The sequence below is a fragment of the Diadema antillarum genome, unplaced genomic scaffold (genome assembly GCF_040938485.1).
Source record: "Diadema antillarum isolate AM-2024a unplaced genomic scaffold, OU_Dant_1.0 seq00001638_RagTag, whole genome shotgun sequence".
In the NCBI taxonomy this organism is placed as follows: Eukaryota; Metazoa; Echinodermata; class Echinoidea; order Diadematoida; family Diadematidae; genus Diadema; species Diadema antillarum.
In genome coordinates this window covers 376,249-396,552 of record NW_027272344.1, presented here as the reverse complement: position 1 = coordinate 396,552, position 20,304 = coordinate 376,249, and the positions used below count along the sequence as shown (strand labels likewise).

The 20,304-nt window shown below is 37.6% G+C and overlaps 1 protein-coding gene across 1 annotated transcript in view; it reads left to right on the top strand.

Annotated features, from left to right (window-relative positions):
- The window catches only part of LOC139711295 (uncharacterized), a 190,100-nt gene that overhangs the window by 1,035 nt on the left and 168,761 nt on the right, over nucleotides 1–20,304 (top strand). The window lies entirely within an intron of this gene.

Here is a 20,304-nt window from a genome sequence, read left to right as displayed (position 1 = left end):
TTTCCTAAGACTAAGAGCCCTGCAACTCTAAACTGGAGGCATTACTTCCTCCAAGGACATGATGAGAAATATTCAACCCAACCAAGTAATGGTACTAACTCATGCACATCATGTCATCAGGACGTACCATCTATCTGAAAATTAAATGGTAGGCTAATTATTTATGATATATGCCTACAAATGATGGAATGGTTTAATACAAAACCCTATATACAGGATACATGTGTACAAGGTATGTGCCCATGTACTTCGTTGTAGCTTGACAGACATACTGTTTCTATAGCATAACTTGTTGATCCTTCCTGAAACTTGACTCTGATTGCAAAGTTTACATCAAGCCACTCAGGTGTACGTAACTGTCTTAACATTCTGTCATGAATGTCACAGTGCCATATATGTAGTAGAGATATTAGGGGGATGGCACGATCCCTGTACACTATTAAAAGTTATGAGGTACAATGTACAGTGTAATTTTGATTAATGCCTGGTACACCTTTACTGACTTGTCGGGAAAAGAAACCCGTGGATGTGCCAATGGTGAAGTAAAGTGGATGTATTGTTAGCTGTCTTGGAGGTACGGTGACGACATGGTGGAGACTTGAGTCTCGCTGGTCATTGGAGTAGTACATTGTTGCAGAGACATATCTGTGATTTCTAGACTGCGACATCTAGCATCTCCTGCACACTAGCCAGTTCTCCGGGAGCCACAAGAGAATTGAATTGAATGTGTTCAATCTTGAAGGAAACTTTTTCCAGTGTCTAGCTGGTCTGGGAGATGTCGCCATTACAATGTTTCTGCGACATCTTCTTAGTAGTGGCCAATTCGCGAATATTGATTTTGTTCACAAGGTCTCCAAGACGTCTCTGTAACCATGTGGAGACCCATTGAAGACCTACAACTGTACAGTGTACTGGAGACACTGCGGTATGTATCCGCAACTTCTGGGTGAAGAAGTTGTCATCTTCTTTTGAGAAGTCTCGGACGTTGCTCTGGAGTTGCCTTCTTGGCAAGCCTTATATTATCTTTTGATTTGCACCAGTTGCGGCAATCATGGCGAAGTCTGCTATAAATAGAGTAAGATAGGCCCTTAACCTGTTGAGGACAGGCTACAACTTGCTACAACACACATTTCCTCCGGACTTCTGCCTCAGTATACATGAACTCGAGACTACATGTAGTCTTCAACAGGTTAAAGGTTAATCCTCTTAATCCAATGTGAGTTCATACATGTATTCTGCACACTAATGAAACATGGGATTTGATTAGCTGCCAAACTTTGTGAGGTAATTAACTCTTAACCCTCTGTATGCTTTATGTGCCGATTGGCACAGAAAACCCCACAGCATTGTACACACTGACTATCGTCTATCGCACAGAAAGGTTAAATAGATATCCATAAATGGTACACTTTGCAAACTAAAAGTTCAGTCGACAGAAAATTACTGTGGTGTAGGAGGTTATTATATGGTTTGTAAAGTACAATGTACTTAGTACTTGCAGTGCAAGTCCGAGGATGCTTGTGTAGATACAGTGTACAATATTTTATGAATTAGAATGACATTATTGATTAGATATTCAGATATTGTCGGAGATCAATAACTGTGACTCTGCATTGTAAAGCAGTAATTTTGCTCATCAGGAGCCAACACATTTTTTCTTGGATTAGGCCTACTTCTTTTAAAGTGACTAGTTTGTCATGAAATATAGGAATGACTATGATGGTGTTCTGTTAAAAGTGCTTGAAGACTAAAAACCAAAGACTGAAAGTATATTTTTCAGAAGAGGTAGCAAGGGAAATCCTGAGTTAACAGACATATACATGAAGACTTGAAAGATGAGGTCATTATTTTGAAAATATGTTATCATTGGGTTTTATCACCAGATTATACACATTAAATGGGTTTCCTGACATAAATTATTGCACGGGTGACTTGCCACGTTGTTAGGTTACGCATATACACGTGTATTCCTTGGCAACAGAATTGATGCACATACTGAACCCTGGGTTTTATGCAGTGATACATGCCTGAGGCATATGGTGATGGATAAAAAGACATTCTCAGTGAATGATTTAACGGCAGTTGGTGCATAAACACAACCATAAAGCAGTCCACAGTCAACATCAAAGCCAATTTTTCATGATATCAGACTGCTGAAATGTTACTTGTATCCTGTGTTGTCAGCCATGGCTGGTCCAACCATGGCAGTGACTGTCATGCTGACCAGGAATTCTCGCAATTCCAGAAATCCACTCACGGTCAGTTCACATCTGAAAAATTAGACTGTGCCAGCTGTCTCAGCAGGAAAGTGGATCAAATTTTCCTGAAGTTCACTTCTACTCTGTGGTTTGGGCTTGCTCAAGATTGAAAGTCTTGATAAATGTAGTGTCAGTCTGGAATTTAGTGACTTTGCAAGTGTACTTTTTTGCACATTGTTCAGCAGTTTATATTCAATCAAACCAAAAATCAAGTCAACATCTGGTTGCTGACCAAACAGGTAAAAAAGAAAAGAAAAGAAAGAATAGTGTGGAAATGAAGCCATACAGGGTAAATCAGTGTTGTTGACCTGGACAGAATTCCATCAATAGGTGTATTTGAATTGATCATGACCTGTTGATAGGACATATTATTTGGTGTATAAATGTAGATGATTCTAGGATATTTACTCAAAGCCAACATTCTGTTAATTGAGTGACATTCCCCTGAAAACAACAAAAACCAAAACCATTATGATCAGTTTGGTCTATTATAATCACACATCATTATTGACCCTTTTGATGTATGACTACTCCAAGCTGTACAAGAGTAAATGACTACAAATGAAGGTAAAAAAGGAATGATTAATGTTTAAATTTATTGATTTTTATTCTTTTTTTTTTGGGGGGGGGGGCTTTCAATTTTTTTGATCAAGCTGAGGGAAATTTCTTTCAGATCAGATTTTCAAGTGAAAAGCTGCAGATGAAGAGGATTTGAAAGTGTAGTCAGCGAAAATGTGACACATTTTTCATCATACATGTATGATGATATGAATGACATGATGACCTGCCAAAAGATCAGAGTGGCCATTAAGCAATGAAATTTCATTGTAATCTATCTCTTCATCATCAAAAGAGACCATAATTTGATCCATTGAGACATACAATATGATATGCTGTCAGCATAGAAAGTATGCACATCAATATTATGACCTTATTCTGGGCCAATGTATACATCCATGAATCCTGATTAAAATTGAAAAAAGGGCCATTGATTCATGATGTACATCTACATAGTATAGGGTATCTCATGATGCCTTGATATGGCAGATGATGAATGAATTCATCTTTCTGGAGATTGAAAATTAATTGACGGATTGGATCTGGAATGCAGCAAAATGTAATGCACAGGAGTCCTGTATGTGAGAAGCCCCTAATTCGATCGACCTGATCCTGAACTGCCACAGCAACTGCCAAACAAGATATAGGGCTGGAAGGGTTTCGACATTGAGTGCTAATGGGTATTTCTGGGCTGTATAATTGAGGTTATCCACTGATACATTGGCATGTTTAGAATGAAGGGATCCTGTGTCGGTCAGCTGACCATGGCCAAGAAGTCGAGGAAGGACTGGCTGGGATAGGGGAGGGGCAGGGAGCTTATGGCTGAGCCAAGCAGCTGTGAAGGCAGCAGCTAGCTGGCTCCAGGGAAGATGTTGATGGATTGAACAACGTGGATGGCTTGAAAACAACGTCTTCAGGGACTGCGAGCCAGTTTAAGCTATCATCACAATTACCCGCATCAGTCCTTTTTTCCATTTTTAAGAGCTCATGTTAGTGTCTTGATATTTCCTTTTTGATTTGCTGGGTCCAGTGAAATGAAGTCATGTAATTTAGTAGAGCACATTGCTCAGTTCATTCTCTCTGCGACAAATTACTCCTTTTATTCCATGCAGCTGTTGATTTGTAGCCCCAGGCAAATCTTTCAGATTTATGTTACTGCAACATGATCGTGATGGGAATCGACTGTTACATGTTTTGATGCACTTATTGATTTATTCAGAATGAACTTTCAGCAAAAAATAAAAAATAAAATAAGTTGAGGAAAGACCAGCAGTGCTGAAACATCCACTCTCTTATTCTGTACAGTTAAGTTCCATGAGCAGCATAGAAAGAGCCAAGTGTATGTGGAGAGCTCAGTTCTAAACAGACATCAATATGTAAGATTATGAACATCTTTGAAACAGAGAAATGTCATCATCACACAGGTTATAAAGTCGGATTCAATTTCGTAGCATGTTGAGTTGCACAAAGAATAGGCCTATACTTTTTAATATACATTGAACATGATTTGATAGCTTTCAAAGAGGACAATCTGTAATAACAAAACGTCAGTTCAGAAGGAGTGTTGTCATTATCAGTCTGATTTAAAATTGTCGGTTGGTTAGGTTGAAAACAGTTGATTAAAGGGCTTGTATACAGTAGTTTTGGTCATGACCTAACATCAGGTTTATAATATTTTTTAGTGAGGTAGTGAGAAACCTCTTATGAAATATGAAAGGGCATGTAATTTCAAAAAGGACTCAATGTTTATTTGATGAAATTGGTCATGAAATGGCTTAGATATCCAAAAATGCAATCCTAATAAGATTGACAGGCCACAACTTTTATTAGGATCTCTTTATTTTACCGCGTTTGTAGATACTGTAAAAGTGGATATTTTCGCGCAAGTAATTTTTCACGCTTGGCCGGGTAAGATGGATTTTGTGTGTTTTTAATTCAGCGGAATCAGGACATTAACTTCTGGGACATATGGCATGCAAAAATATTTGCATGCTTTTATTTTTGTGCTAGCGTCTGGTTGCGCGAAATGCGCAAAAATTTCCACACCGCGAAAATTTTCACTGTTACAATATCTTGGTCATTTCAAAACCGATTTTCATCAAATAAATGTTTGATTCCCCGTAGAATTAGAGTGGCTTCTAAATATCTCACAAAAAGTTTCAAGCTGAATCCTTACCTCAACCAGTACTGTAAAAGTGGTTTCTTTCGCGTACAGATACTTTCGCGGTTTCCATCGGTGCCGACTTTTTCGCGTGTGTTTAAATTCGTGGTCGACAAAATCTGTGAATTCACAGTCGGCAAAAACTGTTTTATTTTGCACATGAAAACCCAAACTATAATCCAATTATTCTTTTATTGATTAAATAGAAATCAAAATTACATGCAGGCTTACCTGAAATCCAGTCTCTCGAGTACTTTATAACATGCTTGTACCTACCTACATTGTACATTGCGCGGTATCGCTGTTTGTGTTGACCATCAATACACTCAATGAGAGGAATCTTTGTGTGTGCATGTGCGCAATAGCGTTGTAACAAGCGATGAGTTCAAAACATTTTTGCGTGATGTTAAATTCGCGGTTCAACCTCAAAGCGCGAAAATAAAACCGCCGCGAAAGAAGCCACTTTTATAGTATTGTACAGTCCCTTTAAAAGTGAACTGCAGACCCTCGCACTAATAATAGTACCATACAAGTACTTGTTGTAAGTCAAACAGTCAGCAAGATACAAACTTGTAGTACCATGGAGCTTAGTAGCTCCATGATAGGACTGAGGAATAACATGGGGTGCTGGTAATGTTTGAGAAGAGGGTAGGTGGAAAAAAAAAAACATCCTCAGCAACAGTAAAGAAGAGTCAGTTAGTTCAGCAGGCAATATTTGTGTGTGCGGGCAGACTTTTCTCTGACTCTGGAGAAATGTTGCCCCTGACCAAAGTGTGATTCAGAATGATATGACTGGTCACGTGGGGGTAGGTTTACCCGCCATTTATTGATTTGAGTGCCCCGGAATTCGTGCATTGTTTGCACACTCACGGCTCAGACCCCTCTCCTTGAACATTCACTTTTTTGTTGCACTCAATGGGGTCTGATGTGAGAGATTAAAGGGTGATATTGTATTTGCAGAAAATAGCGCAAACTAATCAATGGGGCACGGGCTGTCTGACAATTGGGCTACACAGTGTGTCTATTGTGTTAGGTGTTATGTGTGGTATTCTACAAGAAAGAGTGAGTCTGTGTATTGTAGTATTAGTTGTAATTTAAGGGTGGTATGGAAGGGTCTACCATTCAGCCCTGAATGTACGATATACAGTACGGTACTGTAAAACGAGGAATGTTTGCATGCATTTTAATTTTGAGAATTTCGCGAGAGCCAAGATTCGCGAAATTAAAAGTTCTTGTCTTCAATATACACATTGAATGTTAGAGGCAAGTTGAGAAAATTTCATGCCGCGAAAATTTTGTGTTTTACAGTATTTCAAAAGTGCACTATATTTAGCATGTGCTGTATATTACATTCTAATTCCAGTAGGCATCGTTTTGTGACAAGTTGAAGTACACTGAAATGTGTATTTCATTCGTGGTCAGTTGCAAATACTTCACATTTTTTTCATCAAGCAAGAATGATACAGTAGAGATACAGTAGTGCTGTCAAAAATGGAATGTGAACATGTTGCATTCAATTGACAGAAATCTTTGAGAAATGCCACAGAAGGCGTTTTCACATCAGCCCGATAAAAATCCAAGCTTGAGATATATTTCGCAATTGCTAATTAGCGCGCTATTTCATTTCCTATTCACACAAGCCAGAACATTATCAAATAGCGCGCTAGTTTGCATTAATTATCCTGCTATTTCGGAAATTTCCTGAGTTGGACTGGAGAAATTTTTTCGATCAGAGCGACAAAACTAGCGCGCTAATTTGTATTCACATTATCAAATAGCGCGCTATTTTGTGATCTGGTTTAATTTCCCAAGTCACAAAATAGCGCGCTATTTCGAAACATCAGGCTGATGTGGAAACGTTTAATGTGTTATAATGGTCTGGTTGATACCTTACTTAAATTTGACAGGTGACATAAACATGCATTTTTTTCTGTGTGTGTGTGAATGTGTGTGTGAGACAGGCATACTTTTTGTTTTTGTGGGTGGGGAAGGGAGGGGGAGTCTTGTGCAGCACAGCATGTGGGCGAACAACTGACTATCAGTCAGACACACATACATGGCAACAGTTATCACAGGCTGTGGCAACGTGACGAGTTCGCGAGACCTCGATTGGCAGCAGTCGTCACATCCAAATACCGGAGGAGGTTGTGTGATGTATCTGGTCCGTCCGTGAATGTTTACCCTCTCAGAGATGGATATGGTTGCCAGTGGTATCCGCAATACCGCATCCACTCTCCCTCCTTATACTCCGCCGCACCCTGGCATCACGGGGAAAGGGGTAATGAGGGGAATTGAAAGTGACAGAGGTTGACTGGGAGGGGGTGGGGGATTTTTAGTCCTGGCTGTCACCAACTCTCACTGTGGAGATTGTTGAAATTGAAATGTCCTTGAACATGTACAGCTGTAGCCCTATTGTATGGGCATTCTGTATCCCATATCCAGAAAATTAAATGGCTGACATTGTAGCATTTATGGCATTTGATATCACATAGAAATTGTGTGAGTCGAAAGCTAGGTCACAATGTCTTGACATTCACTGATAAGGAAAAAAGAAATGATTCATGTGATGTAGGACCTATTTATGGACGCCATTATCATTTTTTTTTTTTTTTTTTTTTGGGGGGGGGGGATAGTTCCTTTTGGTCGAGGCTGAATGAAATTTGATGTTGAATATGTATAACACGTACCAGTGTATTTTTAATACACATTAACATTTCAATAGACATCAGTCAGCGTTAAAAGTTTGTCTTGACATCCAAGCTGTTGTATTGTCAAATATATCTGAATCTGATGTGTTTCATACTCTTAATGTACTTTTTAAACTAGTAGGCCTACAATATGCACCAGATTTTCAATTGACATTAAGCATGACAATGACTGCATGTACACATGCACAATAACAGGAAATTAATTTGTAGGGATATATGTGGTACATTTCTTGTGTAATGCCTATTGGCAATGACCTTGATTGACGTGAAAAAAAAAAAAGAGGCCCACAGATCAGATTGTACTGTATACGCTATATATTTCGCGAGGGTTTTATTTTCGCGAATTTCGCGAGTCGGGAGCTATTCGCGAAATTAACAACACGCGAAAATATTACCTTCCAAAATGAATCCCTTGCCTTGATGATACGAAAATTTCAGTACTAGTTTACCATGTCACGGCTTACCGAACAGACCATACTGGCTAAGCTTGTTTACGTGCATATAGCACGTCCACGTCTACTTACGAATACTGCAGAGAGCCAATCCATTATCGCAAGGGGACCACTCGTCAGAAATCTAGCGCGATGGACTTATCCACTTCAAAAATGTTGAATTCTAACTTACTAGTTCGCAGAGTTTGGTAAGTTTTTTTCATGCAGTGTATAACTAGTATCATTCTTATTTGCTAGTAAGTTGAAAATTCACACTTTCTTTGCCACTTCATATTTTCTCTGGTCCCCCAATCGCGAATTTAACCACTCGCGAAAATGTGTGACAGCGGCAATTCGCGAAAATTTATGTACGCGAAAATTATAGCGTATACAGTAAAACAATGCATGTATGAAAACAATGCAAAATAACAACCTGTATCAAGGACAAGGCTTTTCTACATTATGTGGTTTTGGGGTTGGCTTGATGTGGTGTTGCTGTATTTCAGTCTTGTCACAATAAGCAGTGATGTTTTTGGCATTGAGTCACATGCTTGCTGGTGTATCAAACTTGAGTTTTACCACAAAAATTCAGCTTTTAGTTTGTAGGGTTTTCTTTTTGAGCTCAAAATGCTGCAACGCTGACTGATGCATTGACAGTATGTATGATCCTAATGCAAACTGCGTAGAATTTCCCCCAAAGGGTGTTGCAGTGTAATACGAAGATTCATGTGACACCAACGAACCCTTCGCCCAATTAGGCCTAATAGCAACCATTATTGAAGTAGTCTCACTTCCAGGCTTAAGGTTGTCTACTTCTACATGTACTTCACTTCTTCTAAATATTCATAAAAGGAGCATTGCAATAGATTCTATGTTTACAAACTGTAGCTCATTCTCAGAGATATCATGCTCTTTGTACACATCCACAAAATGGAAAATGTATTCATGTATGACTTTTAACAGTTTCTGAAAGAACGTCTTGTAGGATATACTGTAAAAAGAGGAATGTTCGCGTGCATTTTAATTTCGCGAATTTCGCGAGTGCCAAGATTTGCGAAATTAAAATGCACGCGAAATTTTTTGTCTACACTATATGCATTGAACGCCAGTGGCAATTCGCGAAAATTTCATGCCACGAAAAAGTCGTCGGCTCCAATTTGCGAAAATTTCGTGCTGCGAATATATCATGTTTTACAGTATATGGCTTGAGAGTTTCTGATCATGGGCATTTTATCAAAGCAGATATTTTTGAGTTGTATCTGTGAAGCCATTATGGATTGATCATGTTTGAAGAAAGTGGTGGTCATCATTTTCTGTACAATTTTTGAAGATGTCACCGTAAAGATGGACTTTTAATTTCAGTATGTGTGTGTGCAGTGAAAGAATAATTTGTACTGAGGGTGATTTCTTTGTAAATAAATGGTCAGGTAATGCATGTTCAGGAGATGAAAGGCCAGCATAATCCTCTCTCGAAATGACGGAAATATAAAAGATGTTCATCCTCAACAGAAATATCTATACCAGTACTTGAATGAAAGTTGTGAGACAAAACCAGAAGATATCATTAAATGTTTACAAATTGTGTCCATCTTTCGTAATTAATGCAAGATGTCACATCTTAATCAATGCAGTATAGGCCTACATTATACATGTCATTTTACGGTTGTATACCACCTTAGCACAGCATCCCTCGACCAAAAAAGTAAATCTTAATGTACATTGTACAATGTAAAACTGTAGGCCTACAGTGTGGCTGTGACACTTTTTGTGTGATAGTCCTCGTTAGCTCTTGATTCATATGAAATGTGCATTGTCAAGGATAGAATGCCTTTCTGTGATGCGGCTGAAGATGACCGACATGGTTAAGTTTAGGATGCTAGAAGAATGCGCAGAATATTATTTGGCTGTGAAGAAAAGACAAACTTATTATTTGTCACTTTTTTTCCTTGTTTCAGACAAATTCAACTGATCTAATACATACATATGTCACAGAATAAATATGTTGAAGATAAAGTTCTTTCTTTGGGAAAGTACAATATATTACCTTTGAGTATAAGTGCATAGAAACATGCATCGGTCTTGAGCTGGTGTAGTGTGGTATTGTAGGGAGATAAAACCATTGTGTGAAACTATTTTGTGTACACATACTGTCACTTTAATAGCAGAATGGAGCTTTAAAGGGTTGATTAGGTATTGAATGTCAGTGTACTATAGAAGGTCTTGCCATTTTAGATCCTAGCCTGGTTCGATCTTGTTGACACAAAGTCTGACTCAATGGTGGTGGATACATGTGGTCACGTTGGCAAGGCGTTGATCAGGCGTATGGGCCATACCGGCAAGTTTGGGGTCGCAAAGCCGCCCCCCTATGCCTGTAATACAATGATCAATCAACTACAAGGGAAGACGTAAATTGATAGCAATCCACTTTCCCAGCTGCCTCTTGATCACCCTGGCATTACACACCCAGACGTCTTAAAGGTATGGTACAGTATTGGTGGAGATGAGGATTGGGTCTTTAACTTTTTGTGAGATACAAGAAACCACTTACGAAATATTACAGAGCATACCATTTTAAGAGGAATTCAAAGTTTATTAGATGAAAATCGGTTTTGGAGTTGCTGAGACATCCAAAAACAAAGTAAAAGAAAGCAATCCTACTTAAAGGTGGGTCCTGCTTTTTATTAGGAATGCTCTTTTTTGATATCTTGGCCATTTTAAAACCGATTTTCATCAAATAAACATTGAATCCCTCTTGGAATTACATGCTCTTTCATATTTCATGAGACGTTTCTCATTATCTCGCCAAAATATTAGAACCTGAAGTTAGGCTCAACCAAAACTATAGATGCTCCCTTTAAAGGGGCTAGTATAAACAAGGGAAATAGAAAGACCACAGGTGGCATAAAAGGCATTATCTTAATACCATTTGCAGATGTAAACAAAAACTCAGCTTTATAAGTGCTTCAAAATAGTTCTACAATGTGAGTTAGGGATAGAAAGAACCAATGTAAGAATGTTAACCCTTTGCATGCCAGATCAATCTCATGTCCATAGGTACATTGTATGTTTGTGAAATCTGTGCACATTTTACTTATTGGCACAGAAAGTCTTAATCAGTATAGGCCCAATCAGTTTTAAGTTGTGTTTAATATACAAAATGTGAATGTAGTTTAGAAATTAAAATTGTTTCTAGAATAAACTGTTTACAGTTATGGTTTATTGAAAAAAATAGTGATATCACTTTATAATTTAGGATTTATTGCAAAATCTTTATATGGTAGGACGTTTTGAGATACAACTGACCTACACACATGCATCAAATGTGACCACTTAAAGGACAAGTTCACCTTCATAAACATAAGGATTGAGAGAATGTAGCAATATTAGTAGAACACATCATTGAAAGTTTGAGGAAAATCAGATAATCTGTTCAAAAGTTATGAATTTTTGAAGTTTTTGTGCAGTAACCGCTGGATGAGAAGACTACTGCAGTGTATGAATAACTTAGATGTCACATGCGTACAACAATATAAGGAAAATATAAAGAGAATTTCGCAAAATTCCATCTTTTGAAAAAAGTACACATTCCCCTGACTCGTTACCGACAAATGTTGTGGGTAATATTATTCCCCCTGCCTTTAGAAACAGGCAAGTCAAGTGCTCTTTTATTATGCGAAAAAGTGAAAATATGTTGAATTTTCTTTTACATTTTCTTTATACTGTTGTACGCATATGACTCACAAGCTGTAGTAGTCTCCTCATCCAGCGGTTCCAACACAAAAATTTTAAAAATTCATAACTTTTGCATCGATTGTCCAATTTTCCTCAAACTTTCACTGATGTGTTCTACTAATATTGTTGCATTCTCTCAATCCTTATGTTTATGAAGGTGAACTTGTCCTTTAAATCGCTGTTCCCAATGGTAAACAATTATACCTTTACAGGTTTGGATCCCTTGTGATGAAATTATATGGCAATACAAAAGTGATTGACTGTATGAAAAGTCAGTTTGTAAGTTTAAGACTGTAATGTAGCACTAATTAACAGATAATCTGCCCAATGAACATATATATATTTTTTTTATCCTGCAGTTCGATTTAATAGACTGTGCATCTATAGATAGATCCACATACCATAATTATTTTCTCAATTTTCTTTTTCGATTGTTCATGGTCAAGTATATGTGGTATAGAAAGAATAGAAGTGAGTACAAGTGAGTGAAGTTGTTGGGTTCAATCTCTAAAGGATGGGTTTACCTTCATGTACACTTGTGGATTGAGTGAATCTCATCATATTTTCTTTCTATAATTCTGCACATGTGACATCACAAACTTAAGTCATAGATTCTCATCCAGTGATGGTGGCACTGAAACTTCAGAAATTCATACCTTTTGAACGGTTTGTCCAATTTTTTTTTTCAAACTTCAGTGATGTGTTGTACTAATATTGCTGCATTCACTCAATCCACATGTACATTGTATATGAAGGTGAACTTGTCCTTTAACAAGCACACAAACACACACACTTTAACAAGCACACAAACACACACATGTGAGACTAATGAGCTAAGTATAACCTGAGCCATAGCCATAACATTACAATTATCATAATGTCAAGGGGCATGATGAGATGAAGTTACCGGTACAACCAGGTTATTGCGTCGCGATGTGCAGTGTATGGTATATATATAGATAATTATGGATCCTTTTAGGCCTCTGCTTTGAGTCTTTCTCTGAGGTGTTTGTGTTTAGATTGATTTTTTGGAGGACCTTTGAGGCATCATCTTTGAAGAATAGATTGCGATTTTATTTCACTTTTGCATCTTCTTAAATATGTACTTTGTACATGCTTTTATACATACAGTAAAGGAAGATTTGATTTGGCCAGTAATCACATTCTAGCATAAATTGCTTTTTCTGAATAATATTTAAGTGGTATCAATTATATTTTACAAAGAGAGTTTGTCACTAGTACCAATTTGGAAAAAAATGACCACAAAATAGAGGTAGGGTTCAGATGTAAATGTACAATATAAAAGATAAATGGTGCTCATATTTCCTATTTCTAGTACAGTCAATCCATCAAAAGGTCTTGAAAAGTCATTTTCAGGGTCAAGATAATCATTGAAAACTTCTTATCTTTATGTTCAGCAGTGTTAGGTAAGATCATTGTATTCAGAGACTCCAACTCTCCCGTTTTCGACGGGAGATCTCCCGCCGAAAACCCATTTTTGCAAAATCTCCCGTTCTCCCGCTTGAGATTTAATTTCTCCCGCCCTGGCTGTGTGTCTCCCGTTGGAAAGGATATCTTACTTATTGCTATTGTATGTTGAAAAAATAAGCCTTAGATAGAGCATCTAGAACCGTAGGAACTTCGCGCTTCGCACACATCAACTTGGAGTCTCCCGTTTGCTAGGGGTTTCAGGCGGGAAAATCTCCAGATCAGAAGGTGCTTTGGGTTGGAGTCTCTGCGTATTTACTCTAAACATGAGATATCTGAGGACTTTAGATATGTTCGTATGATTAATAACAGAGCAGAGGCCAGTGAATTCTCAGAGTGAGCATTCAAACATTGAAGTGTCCTCCTTTACAGGGCGCTTCTCATCATGATCACAGCGCCGTGACAATCAGGAAGTTTTGGCAAAGATTTTTGGGTAAACCTGCCTCATGTACAATACCCTTTCAGTTGCCTTCAGGGATCATGCTGTGCAACTTGGGGTACATGCAGTAATGCACAGACCAGTGAAAACACACATATATGATTGAGGTATTGTATAAACATACATTGTAGACATGATTGACTTCAGATGTGTGCAGAACTGTCACTTATCGAGCCTTTTAATTGGAGTTATGGCTTGTCAGCATGCGGAACGCTTCATGTATTTTACATTTGACATAAAAATACACAGTGACACACACAAAACAACATGGAACAAGTGGGTGACTTGCAGAGACCATACAGTATGTACTACAGTTGAACCTCTCGTCCGGATAAGGGATTTGGCCGGATACGGGAGACTCAATGCTTTATACATGTACATATACATACACATGTACTGATGTAGCCCATTGTAGTACCACATGTAGTAATGTGTATACTGCAACCTTTTCATTGTTACATTTGGGGATGTCTCGGGATGTTGAAATGTCTGATGGTAAGCAATTTGGAAGGAAATTTGATGCAATGTATGTTAATCATATTGGAAGTAATATGTAATTCATGTGTGTTTGGGTAGGAGTTCTCAAGGAGTTGGGAATCCCCCTTTCTTCCCGTAATTATTTAAAAAAAATCACGGCGAGATTGCGTCTGGATAATAGAGAGATCCGGATAAAGGGAGGCCGGATAATAGAGGTTCAACTGTACTTGTGTATTGCATGCTTTCTTTCTATTATTGTTGTTGTTATTACTGGTTCCATGACATTTGCTCCTGTGACTATTGCTCCCATGAATTATCTGTACGTCAGGCCAAACATTAATTCTTCCTACAAACATAATCCTAACCCTAATCCTAATCCTCACATCAAACTAAACCTAAAAACCCTGTAGATCACAACCCTTCCCCAAAAATCCTTGGAGAAAATAAGACTGGAGCAATTGCTGCAGAAGCAAATGGTATGTCACCGTTATTACTATTTGATTGGCATTTGCAAAAGAATATGAAAGTGAATGATCAACAAACAAACAGACATACAAACAAACAAAGCAAGTGTTATAAAAGAGTACAAGAGGTCAAGCTTCCCCTGATGCACTCCCCCAAGTTGCTGGGCTGGAAAAAGAGTAATCAGTGCTTTGTAGCTGGGTTACCAATGTGAAGAGGTTTTATATCGCAATTGACAACTTAAACCATAGTTTCATTATTGCTGTGTTTCAGCACAGTATGATACCAGAACAGAACATTGATATTATTAACCCACTCATTAACCAGGACACAGTAAAGAAACATTGGTTTGACCGAATGTAGTCCACTGCACTTATAAGCTGGGAAATAGAAACAGTCTGGACCAGAGACTAATGATGCAGTGAGGCTGGCCCTTTAATGTTGATAAAAGAAAGTGGTCTGAGAGTGTCTGGAGATAAACGTCGTATTTACGAGATAATAGACAGAACTGCCATTAGCAGTCGAACTTATTATTACTTACATCTTGGATTCTCTTGAGTTTTATAGATAATCTACATCTAATGTTGTATGTACGTTAGGACATCCGTGCGTCCCTGGAGGTAGTGGTCAAATTAGGCTAGACTCTCAGTATGACCAGGGAGGTGGAAGAGTACTTCTCCCTTGACCAGTGAAACTAGTCTCTTATCAAAGGTATGGTTCCGAACAAGATTGCAAAGCAAAACAAAACAGACAAAACAAAGCAAAACAGAAACAAAATACAGAAGGCACTGGCATTATACTGAACGTTGAGCAAGATGTTCGCTTTGGAATAAAAAAAAATCTTCTGGAATCACAAGGGGAAGGCTTTTTGTCGGGACAGGACTGAGAAGTCTTCATGTTGAGTGCTGATACATAATATTGATCTATCTTACTCCTTGTATTTACAACATGCAGTATGCTACAGCAGCAGCAGCAGCAGCAGCGCAACAGCAAAAACAAAAACAACAACAAAAACAACAACAATGACAACAAAAACAAAAACAAAAACAAAAACAAAAACCAAAACATCAATAACAATAATTTGGGAAGGGCCCTGGTGAAGAAATCTCTGTAACCAAGTTACAGATGAATGCTTTCTAGACACATTTAATGAAAAAGCTGTCTGAATGTGCACCCGAGGCTGTATCCTGTACTAGGCTGTAGATTTTTCTTTGAGTGAAAATGAGAACTTCTGTGGCAGAATATAATGTGCTATTACAAAAATTTCTATAGTGTGCCGTATATTTCCACCACATAATAGATAGTGTAATATTTACAATTGTATGTTGTTGGTGAAGAAGATATCCTTGCATTCATACAATATTTCATAGTGACATTATAATGCATTGCTTATGAGAAGTCTGAATCTCATTTTTCCAGGGTAACAAAAATATGTTGGTGATGAAAAACAAAAAACAAAAACCTCATCATACCATAAGACAGATTATGCAATTTTAATGAGAAGGATCAGCTAAATCAACATAGCCTTTCTACAAGTCTGAATCTTGAGTGGTGCTAAAATGGTCAGGTAATTGAATAGAGCAAGGTGAGTTTGACGCGATGTATGGGAGGTTGCGGTTGCTCTGTTTGGTATCACGATGACGGCCCTGTGGGACAGACCTCAGCTCCGACTCAAGTTACTGATATTTTTGGATGGGTTGTGGATGCTCCAGATTCTTAGAGTTCTTCCAAATAGAAGGGAAAGTTGCACAGATGCAAAAGCTGAATCCAGAAAAAAAGTAACAACCATTTTAAAAGAGATGAGCCATGATGTTACAGAGATGTACACTGTATATTGCAATAGTTTTTTTTTTTTTTTTTGCTGTTGCTTCTAAATATAGGGATGTTTTCCCCTTTAATGTGCATGAAGGTTACTGCAGGGTATATATGGATGTTTGCTGTGCAGTCAGATTTACTTCAGGGTATCAGAACTAGCACATGGGAAATGAATTGGTGGAATGGTATGAAAGAAATATAAGACCTGGGGAGTCTTAGATTACCCACATTGTTTTCTCAAACACTAGTCGCGTCATTCTGTGTCAATATGCTCCCTGTTCTCCTATCAACATTTCGGTTTTGATGCATCAAACACATTTAGGCCCATTCACACACAGAAAAAGTGTGATTCAAATCGCTATTCAAATCTTGCTTTCTTGCGACCCAAGTCACACACATTCAAGAGACACCATCTACTATGCATCATGATACTTTGAGTTTGACCTGACTTTTACTCGACTGTCCTGAAGTGTGCCTATCGTTATGGGATTAAAATACACACTCCACACCACGAATAATTGTAGTGAGCAGTGATTGTTCAACATCAAGTTCAAGCAAGATTTCCTTATTTTGTGTAGTTGAATTCTGATTTTTGGGCAACATCATCACAAATTGACAAGCCTTCCATATGTTCCTCATGAAGGAATAGATTATCAGTAATTACTAATTTTGTAATTTGTTTAGTTGGAAAATGCATATAGTGACCAGTGAGTGCTCCAAATTGTATTCACAGTCTGTTTACAAGAATACATGTAGGAGCTCTTATGCCCATTCTGCATGGAGTAAGAACCACCAAATTGATGCAGGTACCAGAAAATTCAGTCATTTGATATACACGCATTGATCATAAACCATACAAAGAATGTGCAAAACACACCAGTAATCAAGATATCCACACAATGATACAAACCACACAACCTCACTTATTCTATCGGTGTGTTTTTGCGCCACACTTTTTTTTTGCACACTAGATTGCCTCTAGCTTGCAATATTTGAACAAGAAGGAATGCAACAGATTAACTTCTTCCATCATAGACGTGTTTGATCATTCACTCAAGAGCATGGAACATTTGACAATGGACCAAAGGTCATGGCTATTTCTGCAATATTCTTTCAAACAGTACATAAAAAAGATGACAGTGTTGATTAATGATTTGTGTACATGACTGCTATGCGTACCTGAAGCCTTCAATTGTGCTCACAGAGTAAGTCTCTGGTGCAGGTGTTGGATTTGTCTCCTTTTGAAAGCTTGGTTCTGTCCATAAATGTATCCTATTTGCACAAGGTGTGCATGATTTCTCAGTGTTTCCTTCTTCCTAGAGTAAGTATGTTGTTATCGAAACTTACAGTGTACAATACATTATACTTGTAAATCATGATGATGAAGAAAAGATCTGAAATGATATGCTCTTTAAAAGAAAATACAAGCTTTTTTCTTTAGAATGTAGGCCCCCTACTGCACACAGTACATTGTATGTGCTACTCATATTTCGTTGTTATTATTGTCATCAAAACTTTTATTACTATTCTTCTTTGTTTTTGTAAATCCAGGAAATGTTTTCTGTATTTTCTGCTGTTTTTCAGTGACTATATGCATGAAGCCTCAAATACTACATGTAACTTTCTGAGTTGATTACTATCAGTGAATATCATACTCCCCAAAGTCTTGTGTTATAACAATAAAAAATACACACGTACAATGTACACTGTAGCTTCTGGACTGATCGTTGTTGCTTATTTTTTAATTTTCAAAGAATGTTTGATAACTTTGTATTACTGTGTACACTGCTAATGGTCTGTGGACTGATATTGTGTTTTACTGTAGATAAGATGTGAGTTTAGAGTGTACATATAATGTGCAGTACTTCCGCTGACAATGTTCTGCATCAATACTGAGGAAACAACAAAGATGTATGACAATGTAGATACATAGCAATATGCATTCCTGCATGATTCAGGGTGAATTGCCTCTTGTACTTTGTACATTGTTTTACAATGTGTGGCACAGGTGCAGATCCCATCTAGTTGATTGGTACAAACCGACTCCAGAATGTTCCCGCTTTATTTACATAGATCATTTGGGACTATTCAAAGCAAGTATTAATTTGCTGTCATACTTCAAGCTCAGAGAAATCCACACATGAAATAGTTACTTTTGCAAGTATTGTTATGCTGCAATGTAAGTTGGTTTGATGGAAAACACAGATGATTTATTGTATTAATGAGTGAGAGCATTTTTTTTGGGTGAAATCTATCTGTCTGCCTCTTTTGCTTTTGCATTTTTTATTCTCATGATGAGTAGGGTGTAATACAATTTACGTGTAGTCAGCTTTTTGTAGAAAAAAAAACTAAATAGGGGTTAACACTGACATGAAATAATAATATTACAGTTTCAATGTATCTGCTACTGCATATTGGGTCAATTAATGATCATTTGTGTATCAAAAGTATAATCAGATTTGTTTGTTTGTTTTTGAAGTTTGCCATTCTTTGAAACTGAAATATAGGCCAACCTATCTGAAATGGGATACAAGAAAATGAATCATAATGTGGGTTTTCCTGTAGTCAGCTACAGCTGTACTTGTGATGTCGATTTCATTGAACATCAATTTGTGAAGAATTTTCAACAGTGTGAAAAGAAAACTTGTTTACTTTGTGAATTGACTGCATCATATCTTCTTTGATATTATTCACTGTCAGAAAGCTTTGTGCCTGCGATGTCATGGCCAACATTTCAGCTGTAGTACGTCTGGAGGAGAATCAATCTGACAGAGGCTTTGTAGATATGTCATGCTTCACTGGTCTCTCCCAGAGTGAACTATATGAGTCAGTTATGGTAACCTGACAGTAATGATAAATCAAGTATACAGTCAATTGAGTATCTGAATATAAGAACGACCCAAGTCCAGGGAAGACCATTTCGAGTAAACTTTAAAAAACTTCATATCTTTTTTATTTGTCCAATAATGTTCTATTTAACTGCATTAATTGTGGAGAGGCCATTTTGTGTGATGCACTTGGGTCGTTCTTTGAATTATATGGACTTGGGTCGTTCTTTGATTCATATACATGATATTCTGCTATAGAGATGAGAGAGGATGATAGAGGGCACTATAATATGAATGTAAGAATGACCCAAGTCCTTCATTCTTACATTAATATAAGATTTAACTCATTCATTTCAGGCACTTCCGGGGGTAATTAGAATTTATCATTTACAGAAAAGATGAGTCCATGCATTAGCTACAATTTCCCATTTCAAACTGAATTTGGCCAAAAATTGGACTTGGGTCGTTCTTATATTCAGGTCTTCAATTGCAAAATAATGTTTCCACTTCAACCAGAGATATACTTACTACTCCTTAGAATTCATCCCCCTTTGAGAAACTTCTAATTTGCCCTGGAATTCATTGTCACCAGGCTGAAAGATCATCTGTCTGTAGAGCTGATTTACCATGTCTAAAGTTTAATGTTTCTAATTCTGCAGTCTTCTCTTCTTAGGAATCAATGCAGTACAAAGTTTGCATTCAAGGATTTATCTTCTTCACAGAACTGTATATACTGTAAAATGTACTTCACGGCATCATATTTGGGGAATCATAACTTGAAAGACCATTTTCTGAGCAATTTTAATATAAATGAGTCAGAGAACCACAGATCAGTGGATTGAGAAGCAAGTATTGGCCATTTTCAAGGTGCAACATTAAAGGGATCATAGTTTTGGTTGAGACCTAATTTCAGGTTTCTAACATTCTTTGTTACAGTCAGTCCGCAG